This window comes from Suncus etruscus, chromosome 12, assembly GCF_024139225.1.
Source record: "Suncus etruscus isolate mSunEtr1 chromosome 12, mSunEtr1.pri.cur, whole genome shotgun sequence".
Lineage (NCBI taxonomy): Eukaryota > Metazoa > Chordata > Mammalia > Eulipotyphla > Soricidae > Suncus > Suncus etruscus.
The window spans coordinates 59,574,908-59,585,111 of NC_064859.1; the positions used below are offsets into that span (position 1 = coordinate 59,574,908).

The following is a 10,204-nucleotide window of genomic DNA, read 5'->3' on the forward strand; positions in this document are numbered from 1 at the left end:
ACCTAACTATTTGTTACCTGAGTTTGTATTTAATTCAGGCAATTGAGGGATGGTGGGAGCAAAAAAAAGAATGAACAAAAGGATAGAGACAGGTGCTGGAGAGATAGCACAGTTGTAGGGCATTTAACTTGCAAGTGGCTGACCCAGTACCAAAGGTGGTTCAATTCCTGGTATCCGCTATGGTCCCCTGAGCCTGCCAGGGGCAATTTCTGAGTGCAAGCCAGGAGTAACCCCTGAGCACTGTCGGGTGTGACCCAAAAATCAAAAACCAAAAAAAAAAAAAAATTTAACCAAGACCTGTTCAATAATAAAAGGAAGTTTTACCAGTAATACCTCTTAGAAACTTGGAGAATTGACCAAACTTTCTTCATGAACCTATCTCTTAACAAAATATTGTGACCAATGAAATTAAGAATTATGATTGAATACTTACCTGGCAGGGGTGATTCAATGATCACGAAGGTGGTTTCCCCAGAGCGAGGCTTACCCATTGCACTCTGGGTGTGCTGACCCCTGCGATTTCTCCAAATGTGGGAAACTCGACTGAATAATTTGTGGTAGTGGGGAAAAAAAGAATTATGATTGGATTAGCCTAGGCCACATGCCAATGTCTTTAGCCAAGTAAATGAAATACTGGGATTGAATATTCCCCACATAGTTGTATAGTTGAGTGAGAAAAGATAAATTCCCCTGAAAGAATTGGGAAATATCTTTGCTAGGAAATCTGGGCAGAAAAGGAGTATATGATTAAAATGACATAGAGTGCCAGATTAGGATTTTACTACAAATGGTGTCAGTTCCTGACTACCTATTTTCCATTGTAAATTATTTTGTTTGTTTGTTTTTGGGCCATACCTTCAGGGGTTAACTCCTTGCTCTCTGCTCAGTAATCACTCCTGGCAGGCACTGGGGACCATCTGGGATGCCGGGATTCGAACCACCATTGGTCCTGGGTCAGAGCATGCAAGGCAAACGCGCTACGGTTGTGCTATCTCTCCGGCCACCATTGTAAATATTTTATTAATAAAAACAGCTCTGATGTGGGGCTGGAGCGATAGTACATTGGTAGGGTGTTTGCCTTGCACGTGACTGACCCAGGTACCAGGTATCCCAAATGGTCCCCCTAACACAGGGGTCTCAAACTCAATTTACCTGGGGGCAGCCGGAGGCAAAGTCGGGGTGAGGCAGGGCCGCATAAGGGATTTTGCTTACCGCATACTTGCAATAAAAAATCTCATTAGTAAGAAAAAAAATCGCATTAAACATTTGCATACCCTGAATAGAACTGTTCGGGGTATGTGAATGTTTAATGCGATTTTTTTCTTACTAATGCGATTTTTATTGTGATTATTCGGTAAGCGAATAATCGCGAATACTGCGATATTTGAAAGTCGGCTGCAGGCCACAAAATGTAGTACGGAGAGCCGCAAACAGCCCGAGGGCCACGAGTTTGAGACCCCTGCCCGAGCGCATAGCCAGGAGTAACCCCTGAGTATCACTGGATGTGGCCCCAAAACAAACAAAAAAGCCCAGCTCAGATGTAATTTTTTAATTTTATGAGATCCAGAAGAGTATGTAAAATATAATACAATAGCTAGAATGACAGGATAGAGAGTACGGCTTTTGACTTTTATACTGCTGTCCCGAGTCCATCCCCAGACTCTATCTTTTTTTTTTTTAATATTTTATTTAAACACCTTGATTACATACATGATTGTGTTTGGGTTTCAGTCATGTAAAGAACACCACCCATCACCAGTGCAACATTCCCATCACCAATATCCCACATCTCCCTCCTCCCCACCCGACCCCCACCTGTACTCTAAACAGGCTCTCCATTTCCCTCATACATCTTGTTCCTTCAAGCACCACTAGGAGCACTTCCTGAGTGCAGGACTCCCTAAATATTGCCAGGTGTGGCCCCCAAACTAAACTAAGCCAACAAAGTATGTATACTTTCACAGTATGGCAAACTTGAAATAGAAAATAAAACACATAATTAAACAAGAAGATCTGACCTATAACTGAGTTACACAGAAAGGGAAAAGAGAGATTGGCAGAAACAGCACTTGAAGAAATCATGTTTCACAGTTTTTCAAAATAGAAAAAGTGATGTGTTCTCAGATAAAAAACAAAGCTCCTAAAATGTTAACGTTATACCAAGACACACTTCCAAGAGAAATATCAAATCAAAAGAAAACTTTAGAAGGGAAAATCACATCTATTTGTGAGAAAGATGTGTTCCTTTCTTCTTTCATATTAACAGTTCCACATTTATTTGTTTTTGCTTGTTTGTTCTTGTTTGTTTTGGGGCCATACCCAGCAACACTCAGGGCTTACTTCTGACTTTGTCCTCAGAAATCACTCCTGGCAGTTCCCTTATTATTAGTGACATAAAGCATTTTTTTCATGTGCATTTTGGACATCTGTATTTCTTCTTTGAGAAAATGTCTGTTCATTTCTTCTCCCCAATTTTTAATGGGGTTAAATGTATTTTTTTTGTTAAGTTCTGTTAGTACCTTGTATAACTTAGATATTAATCCTTTACCTGATGGGTATTGGGAGAATAATTTCTCCTATTACCTGGGTGACCTTTTACCCTAGTCACTGTTACCTTTGAAGTGCAGAAATTTCTCAGTTTGATGTAAAACCAATAGTTTATCTCTGCTTTTACTTGTTTGGACAGTGGTGTTTTCTCCTTAAAGATGCCTTAGTCTCAATGTCATGAAGTGTTTTCTCTATGTTTTCTTCTACCTTATAGTTTCAGGTCTGATATTAAGGACTTTAATCTATTTTGAATTGACCTTTATGAATGGTGCTAGATAGAGATCCGAATTCACTTTTTTGCATGTGGCTAAATAATTGTCCCAGCATCATTTGTTGAAGAGGTTTTCTTTGCTCCATTTTGCTTTTCTTGCCCCTTTGTTGATCATTAATTGATTGTATGTCTGGGGATCATTCTCTGAAAACTCAAGTCTATTCCATTAATCTGAGGGTCTGTTTTTATTCAAGTACCATGGTGTTTTAATGATTATTGCTTTGTAGTACAATTTAAAGCTGAGGAAAGTTATGCCTTCCATTTTCTTTCCTCTAAAGGCTGTCTTAGCTATTCTTGGACATTTATTTTTCCAAATAAATTTCAGGAGTGTTTGATCTACTTCTTTGGAGAATGTCATGGGTATCCTTAAAGAGATTGCATTAAATCTGTATAATGCTTTGGAGAGTGTTATTTTTTTTTCATTTTAATTGTAATTTTTAATCCTCCCAAGCCACTAAACAGGGTATAGTCCAGCCTTTCTGGAAAACAATATGGATATCCATAAAAAACTAGATATTGTGCTCCCATATGATCCTTCAATGTCACTATTAGGGATATACATACCCTAGTACTAAAAAACATCAATAAAATATGCCCTCTGCACTCCTATATTCATAGCAGTGCTATTTACAATAGCTAGAATCTGGAAACAACCCAGATACCCTACAACAGATGCATGGCTAAAGAAACTGTAAAACATCTACATAATGGAATACTATTCAGCTGCTAGAAAAAAATATAGTCACAAAATTACCTTTATATGGATGGACATAGAAACTCTTATGCTGAATGAAATAAGTCAGAGGGAGAGAGATAGATGCAGAATATAGTCTCAATCATCTTTGGAATTTAAGAAAAAGAAAAGATAGTATGGTAATAATACCTAGAGAAAATAAATGTGAGGACCTGAAGGACCAGCTCATGAAGCTTACCACAAAGAGTGATAAGTGCAGTTAGAGAAATAACTACACTAACAACTACCATGACAATGATGAAGAGAGAATACAATACTTGTATCAAAGACAGGCCTGAAGGATGGAAATGGGGATTTTGCTGGTGAAAAAGTTGCACTGGTGAAGGGGGATACGCATTTTATGGCTTGAAACCCAACTACAAACATGTTTGTTACCCTGGTTCTTAAATCATAAATTATAATTAAAGATAAAAATAAAAGATTAAAAGAAGAAATCACTCCTAGCATGCTTGGTAGACCATATGAGTTGTTGAGGATCGAACCCAGCTCAGCCACGTGCAAAGCAGATGTCCTACTCACTGTGCTCTCATTGCAGCCCTAGTTCCTCACTTGTATTTTTGATTTCCTTAAAACACATTAACTTTAAAAGAATAAAATAAAAACTCAATAAATAGAAGCTTAACACAATTGAACAGGGGGTTAGAGAACAAAAGAGTTGTAAAGATGCTTTGATGCAGAAAGCCGGCTCAATCTCCAGTGCCACAGTGCCCTGAATATTTCTGGGACATGTCCCCAAGCACAAGAGCTGAGTAGAATGTTAGAGCTGGGTATGACCCTCATCCACTCCTCTAAAATATAAATAAAACAATTCCATTGTACTAATAGAATAATGGTTGACTTTGAATTCTATGCCAACGTAAGGTATTATGCAATTAGACATTAGAATTTTACAAGTAGAATTTTACAAGTTTGTGGCTCATAGATTTTTACATTAAATTTGACATACCAAAGTTTACCAAAAGGTACCATAAGTTTCAGTAGATATATAAATTTTGTGCCTGTGCAAAATATTGCCACCATTTTTATCTTTTTGACAGAGGCATTCATCTTTTTCTTAGAACCTTGGCATATGAATTATTTTTTTACCTCATATTTCTGCATTTTTCTATAATTTGAAAAGGGGGAGATGTTAGGTTAACCGGATTCCATCCTATTCAGGATATTCTTGTTACTTATTAGTCAGAAGCATCTTTGGATGGAAGCCTTAGACCACCTGTTCTCCACTCCACTTGTACTTTCTAATAAAGACCTCGAGTATCAGGGATACATAGCTTGCAGTTTTGGTTTTCCCATGACTGAGTTATCTGCTTCAAAGGAGCAGAAGGCTTAAGTGTTCCTGAACCTGTTTTATTCCCTTAACCTGCCACGGCAGCCCCAGTGGAGTCTGTGACATGGTGAAAGCCATGTTCTTGGACCTGAGGCAAAAGCTTCACGGAAGTTAGTTTTCTGGAACAGTCGCAGGTGGTCCCAAAGTAATAAAATATTCCCCATGTCATTTACTGCTTCTGGGAACAATGATGATTGTTTTTCTTACTCCATGCTACAGTAAGTAACCTGAGAACACTGGATTCTATAGAAAACCCACAACATAATTATTTGAGAATATGTTAATGATTTTATGAATCACACAGAAACTTCCGAAAACAATTTTTTAGAAAAGCCTTTAGCAGAAAATCAAGGAATTTTTCTTAAAAGCTATCACTAATATCCTTAAGAATAATAAAGTAAGAATCATTTAGCCACAACTTTGGATCAGTTACAAGTAGAAAAGTTTCTCATAGAAGAATCTATGGAAAAGCCCATAGCACAAAACCTGACAGCTGGAGACCCTTGAAGGACTATGACAGAATCATATGAGTGTCTCTATAATAAGGCAGACATAAATTAGGTAAACAGGATTTCTTTTTTTTTTTAGAATTTTTTTTGTAGTTTTTATTTAAACTATAGTCTGACCCTACAACAGTCTGAGGGACAGTGAACTGGCCCTGTTTAAAAAGTTTGAGGACCCTGGGGTAGGATGCTCATGTTGCAAGCAGCTAACCCAGGTTCAATCCCTTGCATCCGATATGGTCCCCAGACCCTTTCAGGAGTAATTACTGAGTGCAGATCCAGGAATAACCCCTGAGCATTTGCCAGGTGTGATCCAACTTCTAAAATTAAATAAAGTTTGTATGCTTAACTTTATTGAATCTTTTTATATCTATAGTAATTATTTTATAATTTTCTTTGAAGTTTGAGAAGGATTGTAATTATTAAAATACTTTTAATTATATATTTTACATTTTTGAATAATACTTTTTTCATTTTTTTATTTAAACATCTTGATTACATAAATTATTGTGATTAGGTTTCAGTCATGTAAAGAACACCCCCTTCACCAGTGCAACATTCCCACCACCAATGTCCAAATCTCCCTCCATCCCACCCCATCCAACCTGTACTCCAGACAGGCTTTCCAGTTCCCTCATTCATTCACATGATTATGGTAGTTCACTGTGCAGTTATTTCTATAGCTGCACTCACCACTCTTTGTGGTGAGCTTCATGAAGTGAGCTGGAAGTTCAGCCCTCCTCTCATTGTCTCTGAGGATTGTTGCAAAAATGACTTTCATTTTTCTTAAAACCCATAGATGAGTGAGATCATTCTGCATCTCTCTCTCCCTATGACTTATTTTACTCAGCATGATAGATTCCATGTACATCCATGTATAGGAAAATTTCATGACTTCATCTATCCTGACGGCTGCATAATATTCCATTGTGTATATGTACCATAGTTTCTTTAGCCATTTGTCTGTTGAAGGGCATCTTAGTTGTTTCCAGAGCCTGGCTATGGTGAATAAAGCTGCAATAAATATAGGTGTGAGGAAGGGTTTTTTTGTATTGTATTCTTGTGTTCTTAGGGTATATCCCTAGGAGTGGAATAGCTGGGTAGAATGGGAGCTCAATTTCCAGATTTTGGAGGAATCTCCATATCGCTTTCCATAGAGGTTGGACTAGACAGCATTCCCACCAGCAGTGGATAAGAGTTCCTTTCTCTCCACATCCCTGCCAGCACTGATTGTTCTCATTCTTTGTGATGTGCACCAATCTCTGCGGTGTGAGGTGGTATCTTATCATTGTTTTGATTTGCATCTCCCTGATGATTAGTGACGAGGAGCATTTTTTCATGTGCCTTTTGGCCATTCGTATTTCTTTTTTATCAAAGTATCTGTTCATTTCTTCTCCCCATTTTTTGATGGGATTAGATGTTTAATTTTTCTTGCAAAGTTCTGTCAGTGCCCTGTATATTTTGGATATTAGCCCCTTATCTGAAGGGTATTGGGTGAATAGTTTCTCCCACTGGGTGGGTGACTTTTGTATCCTGGGCACTATTTCTTTTGAGGTGCAGAAGTTTCTCAGTTTAATGTATTCCCATCTGTTGATCTCTGCTTCCACTTGTTTGGAAAGTGCAGTTTCCTCCTTGAAGATTCCTTTAGTCTCAATGTCATGGAGTGTTTTACTGACGTGTTGTTCTATATACCTTATGGTATCAGGTCTGACATCAAGGTCTCTAATCTATTTGGATTTTACCTTCATACATGATGTTAACTGGTGGTCTATGTTCGCTTTTTTGTAAGTGGCTAACCAGTTCTGCCAGCACCATTTGTTGAAGAGATTTTCCCTGCTCCACTTAGGATTTTTTGCTCCTTTGTCAAAAATTAGGTAATTGTATGTCTGGGGGACAATGTCTGAGAACTCAAGCCTATTTCACTGATCTGAGGGTCTGTCTTTATTCTAATACCATGCTCTTTTGATAACTATTGCTTTGTAGTACAGTTTAAAGTTAGGGAAAGTAATGCCTCCCATTTTCCTTTTCCCTAGGAGTGCTTTAGCTATTCGAGGGTGTTTATTGTTCCAGATGAACTTTATAAGTGTTTGATCCACTTCTTTGAAGAATGTCATGGGTATTTTTAAGGGGATCGTATTAAATCTGTATAATGCTTTGGGGAGTATTGCCATTTTAATTATGTTAATTCTGCCAATCCATGAGCAGGGTATGTGTGAAACAGGATTTCTTATGTTCCTAAGAAAAAGCAAGGCACATGATGGTTATATCTAATACAGGGCAAATGAAGGAAACCACATATATATAGGACTAGACTATGGCCCACTTATCATAGGATTACCTTATCCCTTACCTTATACAGGAGTGTATAATGAAGCTGGTAACAGAGGGGTAGTGCATGAAGGAAAAAGAGTGCCTTATTATAAATTGCCCTTTTTAGAAATATTAATTAGAGCAATGCCTCTTTAATGTCATCTTACATAGGAATAAATGGATTTACTAAAAAGACAAATAAAGAAGGCTGTGGAAGGCTTGGATCAAAGTGGTACATGATTGGAGACCTAAACCTGGACCACCAGACATAGATTTAAAATGATGGATTTATACCATATGAAATATAATAAAAATCCTGCTCACAGTTCAGGCTGGGCAGGTTTCTAAAATCAAGTAAAGAGTAACCACAATAACCACTATTCTTAAGTCATATGGTTAATGTAGACAATCTCCAGATTGCCATTGTTTAGAAATAGTGAGATTAGATATGACTCTTGATACAGTGATAGGGTGTTTGCCTTGCAATTGGCCAATCCAGGAAAAAAGGTATTTCAAACCCAGGCATCCCATATGGTCCCTCATGCCTTCCAGGAGCGATATCTGAGTGTACAGCCAGTATAACTGCCAAGCGCCGTCAGGTGTGAGCCCCCCGCAAAATAGAATGAAAACCTTCCCACAGGAACAAAACAGATTATTCCAAAAAATGCAGGCAGGAAAACAACTGTGACTGCAAGAGGTAATCGAAATAATAAACTAAAACTACACTATGAGTCAGAGATGGCTGCAGTGGAAAAGACCAGTTCCAAAAACTTGGTAATTTAAGAAACATTTGTTACATAAATTTAATGCTACATGCCTATCCTATATAATATTCCCGGTTTGAGTGATTACTTTCACCAGACCCATTATAAGAAGGATATTAACAGGTCAAATCCATTGGATCATGAACGCAAGGTTGCAGAAGAGTTTTCTAAGGTCATAAAAGCATTTTGGGAAGGACAGCACAGGTATATCAACCCAAAAGATTTTAATATGTCCACTGGAAAGATAAATAATCATAAATAAATTGCAGGAGATAATCCACAGGATCTACATGAACTACTTCTATTCTTGATGGAGGATCTTCATTATGATTTGATCAAGGCTGATATACAGAATAGACATATAAAGTAAAAAAAAGAGATCATCTTGTTTACTTAAAAGCTGTAAAGTAACCTTGAAGAGGATGCAAGCAGTTTAATGACTGTATTATTGTTACACTTTTACAAGGTCAGCTTAAATGTATAATTCAATGCCTCATTCACCACCAGGAATATTGGGTATCAGACATCTTTATTCATTTATCCTTGCCTTTGACACCTACAGATAAATGCATGTCACAAGATTGCCTTAAAGTGTTTTTTTTAAAGAAGAACTAAAAGATAATAATATTTTTGATGGGGTTAGATGTTTTTTTCTTGTAAAGTTCTGTCAGTGCCTTGTATATTTTGGATATTAACCCCTTATCTGATGGGTCGTGGGCGAATAGTTTCTCCCACTAAGTGGGTGGCTCTTGTATGCTGGGCACTATTTCCTTTGAGGTGCAGAAGCTTCTCAGCTTAATATAGTCCCATTTATTTATTTCTGCTTTCACATGTTTGGAGAGTATGGTTTCCTCTTTAAAGATACCTTTAGTCTCAATGTCATGGAGTGTTTGATCTACATGTTGTTCTTTATATACTTTATGGTTCCAGGTCTGTTATCTAGGTCTTTAATCCATTTGTATTTTACCTTTGTACATGATGTTAACTGGAGGTCTAAAGTCACTTTTTTACAAGTGGCTAACCAGTTGTGCCAACACCACTTATTGAAGAGGCCTTTCTGTTCCATTTAGGATTTCTTGCACCTTTATAAAAAATTAGGTGACTGTATATCTGGGGAACATTCTCTGAGTACTCAAGCCTGTTCCACTGATCTGAGGGTCTGTCTTTATTCCAATACCATGCTGTTTTAATAACTATTGCTTTGTAATACAGTTAAAGTTAGGGTAAGTAATAACTCCCATGTTCCTCAAAAAATGGGGAGAAGAAATTAACAGATACTTTGACAAAAAAAGAAATACAAATGGCTAAAAGGCACATGAAAAAATGCTTCACATCACTAATCATCAGGGAGATGCAAATCAGAACAACTATGGGGTACCATCTCACACCACAGAGATTGGCACACATCATCAGAATGAAAACAAGCAGTGCTGGCGTGATGTGGAGAGAAAGAAACTCTTATTTACTGCTGATGGGAAGGCTGTCTGGTCCAACCTTTGTGGAAATCGATATGGAGATTTCTCCAAAAGCTGGAAGTTGAGCTCCCATACAATCCAGCTATACCACTCCTAGGGATATATCCTAGGAACACAAAAATATAATACAAAAATCCCTTTCTCACACCTATATTTATAACAGCATTATTTACAATAGCCAGTCTCTGGAAACAGCCTAGATGCCCCTCAATAGATGAATGTTTAAAGAAACTATGGTACATATACACAATGG

General features: G+C 37.6%; 1 non-coding gene across 1 annotated transcript; it reads left to right on the top strand.

Annotated features, from left to right (window-relative positions):
• Positions 1-425: 425 nt before the first annotated feature.
• LOC126024941 (U1 spliceosomal RNA) lies at positions 426-595 on the top strand. The gene has a single exon (XR_007501014.1). It is a non-coding gene; the product is annotated as a U1 spliceosomal RNA (small nuclear RNA).
• Positions 596-10,204: the final 9,609 nt, after the last annotated feature.